The sequence below is a fragment of the Apodemus sylvaticus genome, chromosome 9, assembly GCF_947179515.1.
Source record: "Apodemus sylvaticus chromosome 9, mApoSyl1.1, whole genome shotgun sequence".
NCBI classification, from domain to species: domain Eukaryota; kingdom Metazoa; phylum Chordata; class Mammalia; order Rodentia; family Muridae; genus Apodemus; species Apodemus sylvaticus.
In genome coordinates this window covers 36,462,033-36,482,485 of record NC_067480.1, presented here as the reverse complement: position 1 = coordinate 36,482,485, position 20,453 = coordinate 36,462,033, and positions in this window count along the sequence as shown.

Below are 20,453 nucleotides of genomic sequence, written 5' to 3'. Positions count from 1 at the left end.
CTAAGAATCATTTTGTTTTCTTTCTATTTATCTAATTTCTAGCCTTGCATTTTTTTCTCTGTAACTACTATGGCTGTAGATTATTCAGTGACTCGCATGACTTACTAAGGAGGGAAATGGTTTTAATGCTAATAAGTAACCTCCTCCTTCCATATAGTTTCCATGCAATTTTTCACTTATTCCCTAAATCTTTGGGCACATCTTTTCTGGAACAACTTATCTACGGGATCCATTCTGGAATTGGCTTGCTGGGGACTCCTGCTTCCTTTCCCTGGACTATATTTATAGATGCCAAACCAACAAGGTTGCCTGTTTACTGCTTATTAGAGAGATGTTCTCCACAATCTTCTGTGCTGCACACAGCCATGGCACACACCAAAGCATCAATACCTACAGATGGAAAGCATAGCTCTCACAGTGCTCCCTTGTCCAGTTCTGCCCCAGCAGTATAGGATTTCTGCTCTCTTCTACATTTATAGATCTTTACCTGCCAGTGAGAAAGCTGGCTCCTCTTACCTTACATATATTGACTTATTTAACTGTTCCTTCTGTCTTTGCTGCCTTACTATCCAGCGTTTTTTATACTCCTGCTCCTCGTAGGTTCTGATGGCTAATGACAAGCTGCCTCACCCCCCATCAGGTGGGGAAATTCTCTTCTCCCCATTGGGTTGTATCCCCCAATGCCAGATATTCTACCAGATAACTGCCCTCTTCATCCTGCTCTGGTTCCAGAAGTCTCACTTGGGGACATAACTTTTCCTGCTTATCTTCTGAGAGCTTCTTTAAGACTCCATTCCTGCTCTATGATACTCATTTCTGTGGATGCTGTTCATACTTGGTTGTACTTCTGGGTTTTTTTTCTTTTTTCTTTCTATATATTCTTTATTTACATTTCAAACAATTTCCCCTTTCCTGGATCCCCCCTCCCCAAAAATCCCATAAGCCCTCTTCCCTCCCTGTTTCCCCATCCACCCCTTCCCACTTTCCTGTTGTGGTATTCCCCTATACTGTTGCAATGAGCCTTTCCAGAACCAGGGGCCACTCCTCCATTCCTCTTGGACATAATTTGATATGTGTATTGTGTCTTGGGTATTCCATGCTTCTAGGTTAATATCCACTTATCGGTGAGTGCATACCATGAGTGTTCTTTTGAGACTGGGTTACCTCACTTAGGATGATGTTCTCCAGCTCCATCCATTTGTCTAAGAATTCATGAATTCATTGTTTCTAATGGCTGAATAGTACTCCATTGTGTATATATACCACATTTTTTGTATCCATTCCTCTGTTGAGGGACATCTGGGTTCTTTCCAGCTTCTGGCTATTATAAATAGGGCTGTTATAAACATAGTGGAACATGTATCCTTCTTACATGCTGGGAAATCCTCTGGGTATATGCCCAGGAGTGGTATAGCAGGGTCCTCCGGAAGTGTTGTGCCCAGTTTTCTGAGAAACCGCCAGACTGATTTCCAGAGTGGTTGTACCAGCTTGCAACCCCACCAGCAGTGGAGGAGTGTTCCTCTTTCTCCACATCCTCACCAACACCTGCAGAGATGCCCCTTAAGACCTCCTCAAGGGGAAAATTCCTCAACATGTTAGTCTCTGCCAGAAATCTTGCTCAGGTTCTAGGGTATACTCACAGCTCTTCATCAACTCCAAGCCCCAGGTAGTGTCATCTTACTCCTGAATGCATGTTAACACCTCTTATCAGGCCACTGCCTGGGAGTTATATACTTTCTCAGTTCTTTTAGCCCTATTTGTGGTGCATTTCTCTGCTCATCAAGATTTCAGGCTAGTAAACAACATGAGGCTAGGGCCGAGATCAGCATTCCTGGCCATTTCATAGTTCATTTTCATTGAAAAATTCTTTTCCCTCTTGATGGTGAGTCTTTATTGTCACTTATCTCAAAGTGGGTGAGGACACGGGAGCCTCTTCTAACACAGTGAGGGTCAAAACAATGATTACTCACCCTTCCCCCAAGGACAATTGTAGCAGAGTAGTATAGTGGGGCTCAGACTTATCTTAATGGCTTCCCTAAAATAATACGACATGGATGACTACATCTTATCAAAGGCCACTCTGCTACTCATAACAGTGTAATTTAGTAACATGAGCCCCTGAGACTATTTTGCAGGTATAGTTAGAGCACCCTGTTAAAATGTATGTTAAGTAAGTATGTAAAAAAGATTAATCGCTTAGAAATTTATCTTATTTGAGATAAATAAATTTTAATAGATTTTTTTGTTCTTTTTCATACATTACATCTCAACTGCAATTGTCCCTTCCTCCATGCCTCCCAGTCCCTCCTTCCTACCTTGTTTCTCTGCCTTTTCCTTTCAGAAAAGAGCAGGCCTGTGTTTATGTGGGCAAATACATCCTGTATGCAAATGTGTTTGCATACATGCCATTGTGTGTCTGTGCAAATCAGAGACAGTTTTGGCAATTGGTCCTCACCTTTTACTCTATTTGAGATAAGCTCCCCACCCTATCCTTCTTCCAGCAGGAGCCAAGCGATCTGGCTCCTGAGCTTCTGGGAATTGTCTTGCCTCTCTCTCTCCCCTATCTCTGCTCAATGCTGGGATTATAGATGCCAGTTCTACCGCATGGAACTTAACACCCATTCGGAGGATTCAAACCCAGGTCTTTATGCTTGCACAGCAAGCTATATATCCACTGAATCATGTCTCTGGCATGTTTAATTTGGGGGCTTATCGTATAAAAGCTTAAAATATAATAAAATGTGACTAAAGCTTATCTTAACCTTATTATATAACATCTACATAATAACATTGGGAATAAGGCTAGCTACTGAATTATATAACACAATCATCATGCTACAGGAATTCTTACGAGGAATTTTAGTTTCTCTGAGTCTCTCATTCATTGCTTTGAAGAACAAGGTAGGCATTTTAACAATTTTCTCAGAAATAAGGAATTAAATTAAGTTTTGAGATACCATGACCCTGAATTTAAATCTGAAGCCAGGTTATACTCTCCTCAGTTCTAGAGTATCTGATTCATGGTAGGTCCCACAGAGAGCTAGCATTGAACACTATTGTTTTGAGATAACATATATTCTTTCCAGGTTTTCTGAAATCAGATATATAAGATTAGTGTTATAACCTTAAGCCTATAAGCAAGATATATGAATATAAATGGTAGATGCTTTCCTTATGCAAAGTACAAAATTGCCAATTTCCATCTGAAAAGTAGCTTTGGCTTCTTCAGCTCCTGCTCCCACTGGAGGTAGGCGGCACGTGCCCCTAGACTTACATCCTGGGTTCTGCAAAAAATAGTTTGTTTCTAAATCATTTATTGCAATATTAGATTCATACAGTTTTAAAATAAAATAGACCTCTGGGCATGAAGTCACATGAGAAATACATTTTAAATCTATTTCTACTTACCAGTTTGTGATTTCCCCACCTAAACATATCCCTTTCCTTCTCTATCTTCCTATTTCATACATAGAAATCCTAGCTATAATACTTACTTTTCAAGTTAATGGGGTATCATATTTTTTTCTTGAAAAAGAATATTTGTGGAGAGTTTCTTGAAAGCTTTTAGGATAATTAAGATAGCTCATGAATGCTATGAATCACTATTTTTCATATGTATGTATTCATATTGAACCAACTGTTCTGGAACATTCCTGAGTGAATTAATGTCATTCTGCACTTCCTGAATGCTTTCAGAAGATTATGGCATTTTACAAAATCAGAATAACTCATCTCTATGTAACAGACAATTTATTCTGCCCATTAAAAGGGGTCTATTAGGTTAAAAGTGGTGTTCACTATAAGCTAAACAAATCATTTGACTTTTTATAAATAATGCTTATTAAGCCTCCATCAGCAATGGAAAGCAAAATTGGAAGTTTCCAAATAGAACTTTACTTCACAAAACAAGTAATGGAATGTTAGTTAGTGTGATTATTCATGAGACTTATTTCCAAAGGGCATCATAATTAACGGACACACCAGACTTCACAGATTTCAATTTGGATTACATTTCATATGAATACCTTGATACGCATTAGGAATAATATTTGGAATCATTTTGGAGTGATTTCTCACATGAAAGATTGGGTTATAAGTAATGCATGTTGTATACAACAGTACAGTAATGAATATTATATATGACAGGACACCACTGAAAAAAGGTCATTTTCCTGACTTATGACAATTCTCAGATTATTGAAAGGTTTAGCATATATCAGACTGCTATGTGTGCTTGCTTTCTTGATTGCCATAGCAGAATGTAGACAGTTTTTCTAAGTGATGGGATTTTCTATTCTATAAGACTCTGTATAGTTCCTTTTAAAATATCTGAGTAAGCTGAGACTTAGGTCAGTCTTAGTTACTTAAACAAAGCAACCAGCAATGGCAGGCTAACATTCGGGCCTAATATAGGAGCACTGCAGCTTAATAGTGCTCTTACTTATTTTGGTCTGTATAACTGTATGAAATGCACAGGTGTGATTATGTGCCTTTCATCTTTACATGACATCTTTAGCATTCATTGCTGACTTTCTACTGCAGAAGAGAGGTCTGATACCCACTGTCTGTCATAAAGTCCTTAAATGGGGAGTTCCAATCAGATCTTGAACAAATTTGTCTAAGTTTGTATTTTACTCGAATATCTAAAGTTGCTCATGCCATTCAGGCTTCTGTAAGCAAACACCAGAAACTGGGTGACTTTTATTACTCACATATTTATAAGTCCAAGTTCAAGATATGATCGATTAGGTTTAGAATATGGGTGAGCACATATGTACACCACACCTTTTGCTTGTATTTTTGTGAAGTAGGCAACAAGGAAGGTCTCTGGGACCCTTTTAGGAGGATGTTAATGCCATTCAGATGGGCCCCATCCTTATGACCTCCTTCCCTTCCTTTGCTAGGATGAGAACATATTGATTTATGGGGAGCACAAACATTCTAACCATACCAAGGGAAGCTGGCAACTCTCCATTTCTTCTCCATTCACTTTCTCCAAAAAGAAAAGAGTTCCTTGGGTACACGTCTTTTAATAATAAAATCAACATATTGGGCAATCTGAAAATCATCTATCAGCCTTCCTAAGGGGAAAAAACTGTTATTTGTCATCAAAGGTAATAGTAGAAGCAGCTCCTCCTAATTAGGATTAACAATTGGTAAGTAGTCAGGAATCTTGTGGGCCAAGGGGAATAGTGTGACCAAAACAGGATGTTATAGGATAGCACTTTTTGTCTAGTGTATCACTGTCTATCACATAGTTGCTAAACTTATTATTGAAGTAACCTATGTGAAGCACATGATACAAGAGGAGTGTTCATTCAACTCTTCTGATTAGTGATTTGTAATCGTGGCTATTAATTATGCATTGGCAATCAGCAAATATATGTTAAATGAGCTGAACTCTTCCAAAACTTGTACTTCATCAATTATTTCAATTTTTTTTTAAATTCACAGAGGATCTGGAAAAATGTCTCAGTCATTAAGATCAGTTGTTCTTACAGGGGACCCAGGTTCAGTTCCCAGCACCCACATGGCAGCTCACAACCATACATAACTATAATTCCAGGGAATTCAAGGCTCTCTTGTGACTTCTGAGGGTACTGGGCATATACATGGTATACAGACATGCATGCAGGCAAAGCACTCATACACATAAAATAAAATAAACAAATCTAAAAATAATGCACAGAGAGAACAGACTAAGTATGCCCCAGGTCTTGTGCCTGTTAATATTCTTTCTTTCTTCATCATCTGAATTCTTTCTCTGTGAACCCAAAAAAGCTGTTTCTTGCTCGTGCCAGTCAGTACACTGACAGTACAACACTGACAGTACAACATCCCATCATGCTGGGATGGTGACTCCAGCTCTAGTTCCAGAAAATGTATAATGAATTACACATTGATGCTGGGCATGGATTATGCTATTGAGGACTGTTTTGAGAGCAGGTAACTGAGGTTCCTCCTCTTGTGACTGACCATAGCACCATGTGTGTTACCTTCGTCTACTGTCCAAGTCTTCCCTCTAATTCTCTGATATCCAAAACTTCAAATAACCTCTTCTCATCTTTGAATTATAATTTGAAAATTTCTTTGGAGGCAATTCCATTAACACGCACAATGTCAACAGGGTGTAAGTTAGGATGTCAAGGTCATTCTCACAAAGGACTTTGCTTTTGCTTGAAGAAAATGGGACTGAGAGGTTAGAGAATAGTCTGGACTTTGGAATATTTCAGGAGAGGGAAGACTTGAGTCAATAACATTTCTAGAAATCTATTGTAAAGCAGGAGAGATGGCTGGTTCTTTGGTTGGAAACAAGAATGAAATGAGCAAGAGATAATCATCTGGTATAAGAGTAAAGACAAAGGAAAATTAAAGGGAATAAACATCTCTACAAGACTCAGTGGGAACCAGCCTGTATATCTGAACATGAAAATTTACCTTAGAGTAAATGTGTCTAAGTCCTTTTGCCCATGCTCCCTTAGGAAGTCTATCATGCACTATTGAAGACACCACGCCTGAGCTGATACAAGAGGAAAGCTCTCTGCTCCTTGCATCTTAGATCATCTTTTGAGGGTTATGTCCTCTGCCTGGCCCTGTCCAGTGAGGCCAGCAGGCATTCCCTTCTAGGGAAGAACAGATCAATCCCTCGGGATGGGGATGTTGATTTGTGCTTAAGAGCCCCACCATCTCCCAGCAAGACATTTCAAGGAGAAGCAGCATGTGAGCTTGTCGGTTCCTTCACAGTGTTGAGGGGTTTCCAGCTGATCGCTCTGATTGCTCTCATATAGATAATGTAACATCATAAAAGAGGAATTCTGTAGCAGCTTGCTTGCAATCAAAGGCTGCCTGTGGCTATTCAGTATTCCCTGATGTGAATGCTACTTTCAGTGCACAGCTTAAGAAAGAAAGGGAAGGAGTGGCTAAGGGATGTGTAGAGGAATTTTTGTCCAGACCTAGGATATTAAATGTGCTGGAGTAGAAAGAGGGGCATTGGAAACAGCAGCTTTCTGGGCAGTCTCAGGCTATAGACAAGCATTAGACACCCAGCCCTGGTTTTCTAAAAAGATGCAGTCTGTGTATTGAACCATGTGTTCTTTCCTGTATCTATTTCTGTTCTCTCAATTCTTTCAATGGTCCCATGGCTTTTAAGACTATTGATGGAAAGCTTTTTCCTTCCTCAAGTCAATTCACTTCAGAAGTTCCCACTCCTGTGTAGCCACTGTTACACTTTGTCCACAACAAATCTCCCAGTCTGGTCTCTGTGCTTTGGCAGCTCCAACTTCATGCTTTGCACTGACTTCATGGTCTTTGACAACATGAATGGCTAAATGGCATCACCAAGTCATGCATGACTTTGTATGCAGAAGAGCTCAGTGTGGGAGAGGAAGAATTGACATGGATATTCTGGTCTTTTGTGGTCATATTAAAAATCACAAAACAGCACACAATAAAAAGAGAAGAAAAGAAATCTGAGGCAAGGAGAACAAGATGATAATCACCAATAAATCAATATGATAACTGAGTATAGTATTTGTCCTTTAGTAAAAAATTGTAGCTCTCGGGCTGTTATATAAGGTGATACAGTCTAGTGAACGATCAACAGTTAATAACCAGTCTCTTCAAGGACAATTATTTTTCTCCTAGATCTTATTCTTCAGGGGAGCAATCACTGAATAATTTTAAAAAATAATCATTTTAAATATATTTAAATATATTTAATATATTAAATATTGGTACAAGTAAAAAAACAAGAGTATACTATACTACGTGTAGTGGGAAATACTTATGGCTAGGACTCTCAGAGTGAGAATGGACAGGAAAAAAGATAAATGGCCATTTTACATTGACCTAAAGATTTAAACAGACAATAAAAATAAATGACAAGTGAAGAACAAGAACTGAACTTAAAAGACAAAGAAATCAAGGAAAGACCCCAAGATAGGACACATTAGATAGGTTAACATCCACCATGATGTCCCACTAGAATCATCTGCAGAGCTTTTGAAGGGATATGTTTACAATTGAGTCCAATCCCACAGAACCTGAGTTTATTGGTTTACAGATGTATCTAGATACGGTCTTTTGAAAATCTCCCCTGAAGGAATAAATGTGGGCAAGAGCTGGGAATGGCCTCCATAGAGACCAATGATTCTCAAATTCCTGCACTAGCTCAGATTCTCAGTCAGAAGGTCTAGGGCGGAGACACCAAAAATGCATTTCCATAATGTTTGTTATAGAAACCATATTCAAAAATAGATTTGCAGTAAAGAATGGGAGAACCAACCAGGGAAATGAAGAGAAGGAAGGAAGGAGGAAGTGGTCCCTACTGTCTTGGGAAGGAAGAAATGCGCAATATAGTCCTGAGTTGGACCTGACAAGAGCAAAAGAGAGCTTGGAAGGATGGATAGTTCTGAATGGTCAAGGAGAGGTTCTACAAAACAAGGCTGTAGCTGTCAGGTAGGATAGAAAACCTGGAGAGAGAGAGAGAGAGAGAGAGAGAGAGAGAGAGAGAGAGAGAGAGAGAGAGAGAGAGAGAGAGAGAGAGAGAGAAAGATCAGCTGCAAAAGATGTTCTGACGTTTGCTAGAGAGGCCATCTGCAGAGGCAGTGGCAGGAGTTAAAGGGGGATACTGAGCAGGTAATAAGTCAGAAATTAATGGGAATGGGAGAAAAGTCAAGTAGGATGTCTGAAAGATGAATACCTTCTATACCATTTGCAGCCTGCTAACTCATTTATAGAATTAGACAGGATTGGAAATGTGGAGAGAGTCAGATGTGAGTACATCAGATAGATAGGTATGCTCTCTGTGCACAGGTAGCAGAGACTTAGCTCCAAATAACTGTAGTTATTCAAGTTGACATTCCATTGTCCTTAAGCTAAAGGTGCCAGTGTACTTACTACATGGGCTCAAACTTAAATTCATTTCTGAAAATCCCTATATATTAAATTAACTTGATTTAAGAACTGATTTTTCTTTGGATGATCTTAGTATCTATAAGTCCTTCATATTGAATATTTATTGTATCAGTAAAGAAATAATGAGATGTCATCCAAATATGTTTCTTAGTATTTAGATGGATGAGGGTTGACCTCCTACATATGAGCTGACCACCTTAAGCATAGAAGGAAGAACCACCACTCATACTCTGCCTTGATTAAAACTCAGAATTCAACACAAGTTTGGGGCCAGGGAACCATGATATGACAAGTTACCCAGAGCAAGAGAAAGGGTTGAGGCATGTCCAAATGCCAGTAAATCTTGAACTGAGATTGGCAGGAGTAGAATCACTCCTGCCCCTGCCCAGAACCTGCATTTCCCAGCACACATATCCCTGTGCTCCAATGTTTGCCAAACTGGAGGAAGTGACATAACTCAGTAGACAGGTTAAACAACTTCTTCCCTTATAAGGTTATATCCAACAAAACCTGAAATTTCTTCTTATGCAAATGAAGCATCCCAAGTACCCTGGCCCCAGTCAGTGATGCACCCTCATGGAGATAGCCTTTTTTCCCTCCCCAAAGGTTTAATTAGCTTTTGTTCACTCCAGTAAAAGGAGCTCTCTCACTGAAACTGTTCTTTCGATTCTTCACTGTGCTCACTGCAGCCCGGGTCTCTTCACTCCCAGTCTTTTCCTGCCTTGCTTCCTCTGTCAGGATCTGAGGGTTGCGTGCAGGCGATCAGGCTGCTACTGCTGGGAAGCAGATACAGAGCAGCACTCAAAGAAGGCAATAGTTGCGATGATACTGTTATTTTAGAGTATTGAACATACCAAACAACAAGGAAACACAGAAGCCATTTAGAAAAGTGGCTATTTTCTCTTTTGACCAAGTCAAAAACGGAATGGCTGAATGACTTGGCAATAATTTGATAGATAGAATGGCAACACTTCACATTTTGAAAGAATGTCATTACATAACAGGATTTGATCCAGCTATCGCAAAGTACTGGAAACATCATGAAAGAATTTCTCTCAGTTTAATAGAAAAAAATTCCTTTTTTTATTCGATATATTTTTATTTACATTTCAAATGGTTTCCCCCTTTCTAGCCCCCCACTCCCCGAAAGTCCCATAAGCTCCCTTATCTCCCCCTGTCCTCCCACCCATCCCTTCCCACTTCCCCATTCTGGTTTTGCCGAATACTGCTTCACTGAGTCTTTCCAGAACAAGGGGCCACTCCTCCGTTCTTCTTGTATCTCATTTAATGTGTGGATTATGTTTTGGGTATTCCAGTTTTCTAGGTTAATATCCACTTATTAGTGAGTGCATACCATGATTCATCTTTTCAATCTGGGTTACCTCACTTAGTATGATGTTCTCCAGCTCCATCCATTTGCCTAAGAATTTCATGAATTCATTGTTTCTAATGGCTGAATAGTACTCCATTGTGTATATTTACCACATTTTTTGCATCCACTCTTCTGTTGAGGGATACCTGGGTTCTTTCCAGCATCTGGCAATTATAAATAGGGCTGCTATGAACATAGTGGAGCATGTATCCTTATTACATGCTGGGGAATCTTCTGGGTATATGCCCAGGAGTGGTATAGCAGGATCTTCTGGAAGTGAGGTGCCCAGTTTTCAGAGGAACCGCCAGACTGATTTCTAGAGTGGTTGTACCAATTTGCAATCCCACCAGCAGTGTTCCATGGAAAGAACCTTCTATGATGAAGTGTCTACTACCAGGTAGTAGTGAGCCCCCAAGTTTTCAAGGGGGACCATGCACACTCTGCATAAACTATAGACAGGGAAGTGGAAGGGACTCAACAATACACGAGGTTGTTAAAAGACAATCACAAGTCCACATACTTATGTTTTATTATTTTTTTAAGTTTTATTTTATGTACAATGGTGTTTTACCTTCATGTGTAGGAGTGTCAGATTCCCTGGGACTGGAGTTGCAGATAGTTGCGAGCTGCCATGTTGGTACTGAAAATTGAATCCACTTTCTCTGACAGAGAAGCCAGTGTTCTTAACAGCTGAGCAATCTCCTTAGTTCCTATGTTTCCATTAGTCTATGACTTCTGGCAAATTTACAAACTTCCAGAGATCATTGGTGAAGCCATTAAAGTTATATACCTCAAGGATCCTATAGGGGTTTTGTGCCATCATTACCCTGAAGAACTCAGTAAGTCAGCAAGCAACCACAGGGTTGGGTCAAGTTCAGTCTAGACACAATTTCAGATTCTATAGTACATACATAGCATCAAAGGAAGCATGCTATATAGTTAGGTATGATAATTGATAGACAAATTGAATGGATTTTTTTTACTAATTTTAATATTGAACATTTATTAAGCCTCTGCAAGGGAACAGTTTCTGTAGTAAGCCTCTTCTTAAATTGTCTCATTTTTCCTTTGAACATCCTGTGGAGTTGCTACTCTTGCAAAATATCCCCTCAACACTCCAGCAACTGGAGCCAATGGAACACAGGTGGCGCTGAGACCTTCCCAACCTCAGACAAGTCATCAAGGCTCAATGAAAATTGGCATAGAAATTTGTAAAATGAAAATACGATTTTTAGTTTGGCCAGTTGTTATTTTAAGTGAACACTTTTGTAGGAACTTATATACAATTTAAAATGTGGGCTTCTGTAAAAAATAAAAATGCATGAGTCTGTGCTAGATACCTAATGTTATATGGGTCGAAGAGGGCATCTTGTCATTATGAGGTTTTTGAGTTAAAAGTGACTTAAAAATCTTTCATGATTCTAAACTATGCCCTGAAAAATAATGCAAAGGGGCTTAAAATGAATGACTGCTATGCAGTATGATTTCAGTATTTAAAACTCAAGACTATAATAAAACAAGCAATTGTCTCTATGTGAGACCTGGCTATTTCAATATAAAAGCCGAAAAACACCATTCAATGAAATGGTCAACCATATGAGTCCTTTGTTTGTAGACAATCAGAAGATGTTAATATTCACATGTAAAAATACAAGTCATGTTACATTTCTGCTAACAACATGTGGTTATATACCAGTAGCCAGCATGCCTGAGTCAAATTTATCCTTAACTAAAATCAACCAGTTCTCTGAGGATTCTTTATTGAGTATGCATTTTATTAAAATAAAGTTGTATTCTCATTTCCAGGTATACTTATCTTTTGCCAACTTCCTTATAACATGAGCTTCCATTTTATTCTATTCATATATAAGCCACAGCAATTATTTAATAAAATATCTGAGAGTCTATTTATCTAGCTGGCATTGTTATATAAAACTAGTGGAATCTCTCAATTGAATTGTTCTCGTGTTTCAAAAAATATTTGCACAATTATGTTTGTTTATCAGCATATATGAGGCTGTGCAGGATGGAGAGAACATTTACTAGACATTTCCCTGTGAGATCTGCTGATGGTTCCTGATGCTGAATTTTTCTATAGGCTCTTCTTCCATCTTAAACCCTTATCTTGGCCCAAGTCTCTCCATGGCTTAATCCAGGGTCCATTCCTTCTGAGAAGATAGAATCAAATACTCATTTATTTACTTTCATATTTCTATAGTGACTATTGTCTACACCTCTTACAAAACCATTTATGAAATGTGGTGATCTACTAATTTCCCTTCAGCAGAAGATAGTGACAGGTTCCTAAACTATATGCCTAGTATGTAGAGCCCAGGAACATCTAGCTGGTCTTTGAGGTAGCATTCTTGAAGCTTGATTTAGAAATTCCTCTCAAGCTTGGCAGGGCTCACTCCCATCATTGCTCCTGGGATGCTACAGACCAGAGCCTTAAAACCACCAGGGAGGCAGTTGCATACCCCGGTTTTATTGGGTGTAAGATGGGCAGAAGAGCACAGGTGGAAACTGGGCTACAAGTAGAATGTTCAGTCAGCAGGGACTGCTGTACCTTACACCCACCTATGACATAAAGTAGAACTAATGGGCTGATCTTGCCAGACCATATAATCCTTCCAGAGAAACCAGACTTCCCGCTTGTCTTTAATATAAGACTTTGAACTTTTGGATGTTCATAATAAAATTATATGTTCTTTATAAAACAATGGACAAGCCAAAAAAAGCACATCCGCTGGCCAAATCTGGCTTGCAAAGTGCCAGATACAGACTCTGCATTTTTTGCTTGTAGATCTGAGAAGGAAATGAGCATGCTTGTGATATTTATGGCTCTATGGTTAGTGCCAAGCACAATCCTTGGTGTAGAGCAGGTGGCCAAGTTTGTACAATGAGCGAATAAATGATGAATGGCTAGATCAAATAGACCATTCTCACAGTGTCTGCATTCTTCTCATTGTTTCCTGAGTTAAATGAAAGCAGCGAAGCATCTGACAAAGAGCATGTGTTTAGAAGGGAGAAGACATGGCTCATGGTATAAATCTAGCACCGTCTGTGGGGATTTGGGCAAATTACTCTTCTTCCTACCACCTTTGTTTCCTCACCTACAAAGTGCTGAGGTTGCATTAGGAAGCTAGCGTTTGTTTTCAAATACGGTTTCAAGGAGCTGTTAGGATTTGGGTAAGAGCTGATTCAAGTAGTTCCTGAAAAGGATGACATGGGTGGGTGTCTGATAAGGAAAGGGTCTTCATAACTTAGAGGCTCCAAAGATTTAATTAGCTTTTTGGTAAACAAGACCAGTGTAAGCATAATTACTTCTCTGTCTCTTCCCAGAATGCTGCCAAATGATAAGAGGAGGTTGGGTTTTTTGTTTGTCTGTTTTTGAATAGTAACTTGAAAAACCAGAGAACAAAGCACAATATGGAGACATAAAGGATTTAGTAACTGGGACTTAGCAGACTCAAGAATCCTTAATTCTTAGCCAGCTCACTGCTTCTGCAACAAGCCAATCTTTTAAGGCTCTCTTGCTCTTTAGGCTATGTTCATGTATAGTCTTCAAAGATGAGCTTTAAAATGCATTTGAACAGAAACTTGTAAAAACGAAAAGGATTGTAAGCCCTTTAGCTGAGAGTCTGGCAGGGGCACCAGACTATGTTCTGGAGATATGCCCCATACCTTGGGGGTAGTCAGTAAACATTTCTCTGACACAAAATGCCCTAACACAACACACTAGGTGAACTCCTAGTTTTGAGCCTGGAAATGCTTCTTGTCAAAGCCATAATTCTCTAAAATCTTTATGCATAAAAACCAGTGTGTCTGACAAAAGAGACAATAGCATTCTATGCTTTTGACAATGCATTCTATGAAATTCATGGTCTTGAAGTCCATTGTCCAAACGTTGATTTCTAAAGCATCTTTAAGAACCTAGTTCCCATGGTATATTTTACTATAATTCATTCATTGGAATTTCATAGCAAAGACATGATGACCAAAGAACCATTTTAATGGTGACTTTTTATTTATATTTATTAAATGTGTATGGATGTTGTGCCTGCATGTTTGTCTGTGCGCCATGTGTGCCCCGTGAAGGCTAGGAGTGGGGATCTTATGGTTTGGAACTGGAGTTATAGACTAGTGTAAGATGCCATATAGCTGCTGGAAACTGAACATGGATCGTCTGCAATACCAAGAAGTACTCTTAGCTGCTGAGCCATCTTATCTCTCTGCCCTCAAAGAACCATTTCTGATGAGAGTCCCAATAGCCAAACGGAAGTAACAATCTCTCTAGAAACTTTCTAGGTGGAGCTTACACTAGTTATCTCAGATTTTTCACAGCATTAAATTATATGGGTGAAGCAGGACTTCCTTGAGAGAGTAGTTTCATGAAACACTTTTAAATTCATTTTACATAGGTCTTATTAGATTTGTAAGAAGATACACATAAGGGCATAAGCACTCCATGGGTACTTTAGAGAACAGTCATGTGGCACATTTAGTGGGCAATTACTTGCTTTAAAAATGGAGACAAATATCCTGTGTCTGACAGAGGGTGTGTGTGTGTGTGTGTGTGTGTGTGTGTGTGTGTGTGTGCGTGTGACAGGAACCACATGCTTGAGGCTATTAAGTAATTCTACATATAGGTTAATTAAGAGTGTCTATGAAGAATGAGCCATAGACTAATAGACTAGTTAAAAATAGATGTTTTCTGAAACTGTTTCTTCAGATGTTGATTGTGGTGGTCATTACACAAGTATATGGTAATAAACTATGAAGCATCAGCTGTTCCAGTAGTTGTACATGTAATAAACTTAATTGAATAAGATTGTTTGGTTATTTCATCAGCAGTATACATGTAGTGACATTATACTATAGTTTAAAACTTTGCTAGCATTAAGGGAAGCTGGCTGAAAGGTAAGTTATGTATCTCTGTTTTATATCCAATGGCTATGTGATTATATATTATCCTTAAAGGTTTATGAATAGTGCCTCTTCAGAATAGAGTCCAGTGCTATAGATATCCTCTGGTCTGTGAACATCACTAACTCCACCTGATATTTTTCTGCTGTTAATCCACTGTCACAGACTGTGAGGTGAGGATAGACGTGGCTCTGACTTCTTGGCACATGGGCTTTGCAGGAAAAAGCACTACCTCCAGAAGCATGGATAATTCAGAATGCCATTACCACTTGTAAAATTTGAGTTAATATGTAATTCTGTTTTCTTTTTCTCTCGTGCATAGCTTAACATCATGCATCAAAAAATGGAATGACAGGTGGTATGCATACAGGGGAACACACTGCTGTGGTTTTGCTTAGTTCTGGTAGAGGATGGTGAGAATATTGGAGGTAGTAGTACATAGGGCTTTGGATCCCTCTGAGAACGTTCTTGTGGTTTTTTATTTTTATTATTATTATTTTCATGTCTTTGATCATGCATTTTTGTAGATCTCTCACCCCTCTCCTCTTCTTTTCTCTCTCTCTCTCTCTCTCTCTCTCTCTCTCTCTCTCTCTCTCTCTCTCTCTCTCTCTCTCTCTCTCTCCATCTATCTCTATCTCCTCTCTCTCTCTGAATGTTACTTTGCCCCTACACCTTGGCTGTAAGTTTGGCCCTTTGGCTTACTCTGGGCTACATGTTAAGAGACACCAATAAACAAATACTTCATTTGTATGCTTGAGATTAGTCTCATACTTAGTCCATAATAGAGCAAGACTTTGAACAGATTAATCTGTTTATGCAAGCAGGTTACAAGAAAAACAGCACAGAGACAGACAGCCAATCTGCCCCAGCTAAACCCAAATCAGAGACACAGACTGACCCACACACTTGTAAAGAAGCACAACACCATGTAGTCATGTGAATTATAGTAACTGGCCATTCCATAAAAACCCCACCTAGAAAAGCACTGTAAATGTGATGTATAAACTGATATCAGAGGTGAGTGGTGTCTAGAAGACTGGGTCAGAGCACAGTAAAGGTGAATGAACTTGAGTGCGCGCGCGTGTGTGTGTGTGTGTGTGTGTGTGTGTGTGTGTTTTAGTCCCCTAGGCTTGAATAAATTAAATAGTGGTTATCTGAACTAATGCAAGATTCAACTATTGGAGTAGCAGGTACAAGGTCTCTTAGGTCAGGAAGTTAACCTCATAGTAGGCTGATCTATAAGGAATTAGTGAAGTAGTTTGAGTTATAAAGTCTGCATAGCAATGAGTAAAGCAGGAAGCTTTGGCTCTTGTCTAAATTAGGAAGTGAGGATTTTCTTTTCCATTGCAAATATTTTAGTTACTGTGTAACTTCCGTCACAGATATTTAAGCTCTCTTATAGCATACACAAGCTGCAAACAAGTGAACATTTGTGTTTTAGAAAAACTTTATTTACAAAGAATAGGTAGTGGCTAGAATCTGTCCACATGTTGTGCCTTGCTTGTATTTTAATCTTCTAATTTAGCTGTCATTGTATAAAACATTTAAAAGTAGGTCTTTTGAAAACAGTTGAGATAAATATGCAAATGAATGACATGTATGTCCAAAGCATGACTTCTCATATTTAGAGGTCACAACTGTATCCCCCGGTCCAGTCATTGTCAGTATATCATAGTTTGTAAGCACCCAGTGGAAAATAATAAAAGACATTTTTTATTACCAACCACAGAAAAATATCACAAGTCTAAAAACAGCGAATTTAAGGAAAACACTCTGGTAACAAATTGGAGTATCCCTGTTGGATTAATAGTAGTAGTGATACATTGCATGAATTTATCAGAACGTTCAAGGGTATATAGTAAAGTGGGGATATAGTTGAGTTAGTAGAGTGCTTGCTTAGCATGCACAAGGCAGAGTTTAAACCCCAGCACTTACTGGCTGTGGTGGATAAACTGAGAACTTTGCAGTTAGTAGTACTTGCTTCATAATCATAAGGACCAGAGTTTGGATACTAGAAAACACAAAAAATTATCATCTGTAATTGAAAATATGAGGGGAACAAAGATAGTGGGATAGCAGAGCTTACTGGTTTCAAGCCTAGATAAGAAAACTCAAACTCTGGGTTTAAAGAGAGACATTGTCTCAAGGAGATAGCCAGCAATGATAAATTATGGCACAGATACCTTCTTCTGGTCTCTATGCAGGATCAGAAGCACGTGTAACTGCACACAGACACTCATGTAGACGAATGCAATGCATAGATAGATAAAAATGGATAGATAGATAGATAGATAGATAGATAGATAGATGACAGACAGATAGATAGATTTTAAAATTACAACCAAGATGATAAATGATTATAAACCCAGCACTTGGGAGGTAGAGGCAGGATGATTAGAAGTTCAAGGTTATCCTCAGCTACATAGTGAATTCTAGATAAGCCTGGGATACATGTGATACAGTCTAAAAGCAAGTAAACAGATCATTTTAAAAGGCATATAATATGTTTACATATATGTGTATGTACATATATGTACTTTTTAATTTATTTTAAAAAATAATATTGGAGTACAGTTGGGGACACAGATTCACTCTAACAATCATCTGCTAAGAATGTCTCCTGAAATCCAAGATGGTAGAATGAGAGATTTCTGGGTGGAGCAGAATGCAGAAGGTATGAGTAAAGTAAGATTTGGTGATGAAACGTTCTTTGACTTTAGCACATCAGCACCTCTGCAGATACTGAGACCCTAGGCAAATATGCTGGCTAGTTTTATGTCTACTTGATGTTTTAAGAAGAAACCTTCAAAACTTGATCTCAAAAAAGGAGTGAGGCCACTCGCGGGGCTGGTGGTCCTGGGTTCTATAAGATAGCAGACAGAGCAAGCTGGGAGGATCAAGCCAGTAAGCAGCAGCCTCTGGCCTCTGCATCAGCTCCTGCCTCCCTCCATGCCCCTGCCCTATTTTTGTTCCTCTCTTTACTTCTCTCATTGATGGCCTAGGAAGGCAGACTGGATGGAAATCTTGGTGACTCATTCCCTTACCTCATCACAAGTGAGTGTGGTCTTTGTCTCCAGGGCTGTGATGGCTGTAGATCAAAGAATTTTGGAGAAAAAAAAAAAAAAACCCTGCAAGCATTGCAAGCCATTTTGAAGTCATCTGTCAAAATGAAAAGGATGTTTTCCTTGACTGTCCAACAAATCTGATATGGATTATTAATCACAGTTTTGGTCACTTCTTTTGGACTGAGTCTACATCACCAGACATGCGTTCAGGACTGCCAAGGTAGTTTCATTGCAAAATCAATACCACAGCACTATAGCTTCTAGCCAAGATCTCTCTGTAGCAGGTCCTGAATGTGTTGCATCTGGTGTAACCTATAAGATATGACCCTGGTCTTCTGGATTAATGATAGGATCGCCTCTCTGCAGCTGTTTCTTTACAGGGCACATCCCTTGGTAATGGCTTGTGAACAGCTTGAACTCCAAAGGCAATTCCTGTAAAATCTCTCCCGCCATGCTGTTGTAAAGAAGGCCAGCCTGGAAACATGCAGTTTATTACCCAAGTTGATCAGCCTGCCAAGAGGACTGGGAAATGCTTAGATACTAAACTCGGAAAGATTTAACCAAGGCAGGTGGTTCAAACATCAGCAACATAGCGGTTGAATAACATGCGCTTGGAAACACTAAGCAAAAGTTTAAGGATTGCCTGGTTTAGCAAAATAAACTGCACAGGTGGGACTTCTCATCAGAAGGAAATCCCAAAGGCCCGAGGAAAGAGAAACAGGAAGCTTCGAATGAATGCGTGAAATTCTCTGACTCCCGGAGTCACAGGCAGGGTTTTGAAAACAAGAAAATGGGTGGAGTTCTCTTTATAAAGATGGATGACTAGTGTCTTCGAGTCATGTGGATCTTGGTGCCTATGAAAGCTGAGACTGAATTTTCATCTTCCCATCCCACCGATAACAGAAAGGTAGGGATTCTGGGAAAAGATGGCACTCACCTCTCTGAATGCAGGGTCACTGGCATTCCTGTCCTCTGCTCCTCTCTCTCCCACCCTTCTCAGGAGTTGCACAAATATGGACCCAAGAACAGAAATGCTGCAGTGCCCTTAACTCTTTTTTCTACTCCAAACTCTGACCAGGCTATCCAAAACAACTGGTGACATTAGTGACAAGTGTGACTGATGCTGACAGTGGCACATGTCTATAAATTACAATGCTTTGCTTTATCAAGCAGGAAATACCTGTCACAATATATGCATCCCTAGTATGTCAAGACCTGAAGGTGCAGGGCAGATTTGCCGAGGTCTTCAGCAGAAATACTATGCTGATTGATCTACCAGCATTTCTAATATTCTTTCCCTATTCTGAGCCCTCTGAGGGCCATGGAGAGAATTGTGCAGGATTATATGCACAAGAAGAATTAGGAAAGGGGTCAAGGCGATGCATGTGCATGGTGTACCAGTGATAAAACACCGTGACCAAAGCAACTCTGGGTAAAAAAAAAAAATGTTTATTTCAACTTATAGTTCCATGGCATAGTTGACAATGAAGAAAGTCAGGACAGGAAGTCAAATCTGACACAGGAGCTGATGTAGTGGTCAAAGGAGTATTGCTTACTGGCTTTCTCCTCGTGGCTTGCTCAGCCTGGTTTTTTGTTTGTTTGTTTGTTTTGTTTTGTTTGTTTGTTTGTTTTTATAGAACCCAGGACCACGTGTGTAGGAGCAATACTAGCACTAGTGAGCTGGGTCCTCTCACACCAGTCACCAATAAAGAAAACAAGCTTGCTTTCACACCAATTTGTTGGGGACATTATCACAATCGAGGTTCCCTTTTCCAAAATGGCAGTAGTTGGTGTCAAGCTGACTTCAAACTTGGCAGCACATATGGCTTATGGGGGAGGTTTTGAAGGATGAAAGCTGTGTTTTATTTTTCATTGAAGGTTTTGAGTGATTATACTTCCGCAACTAGCTCAGTTTGGATAGATAAATACAGAAGGTCTAAAAATACGGGAAGTACCACCCCTGTAGTCCCTGACCATCCTTTATATTCCCCTTTCCGTGGAAGATGAGAAGCATTCCTCATCCCTTCTCTAAAGAGATGATCAGTGGGAGAAGGATAAACTCGAGTGGACCCTGAATGAAGTTTGAGAACATGTAGATGTGATGTTGTCTACCCGATTACAGAAACTGCAGAACTGCACTCCAGCCATTTGTATGCTTGCAGGCAGATTTACTA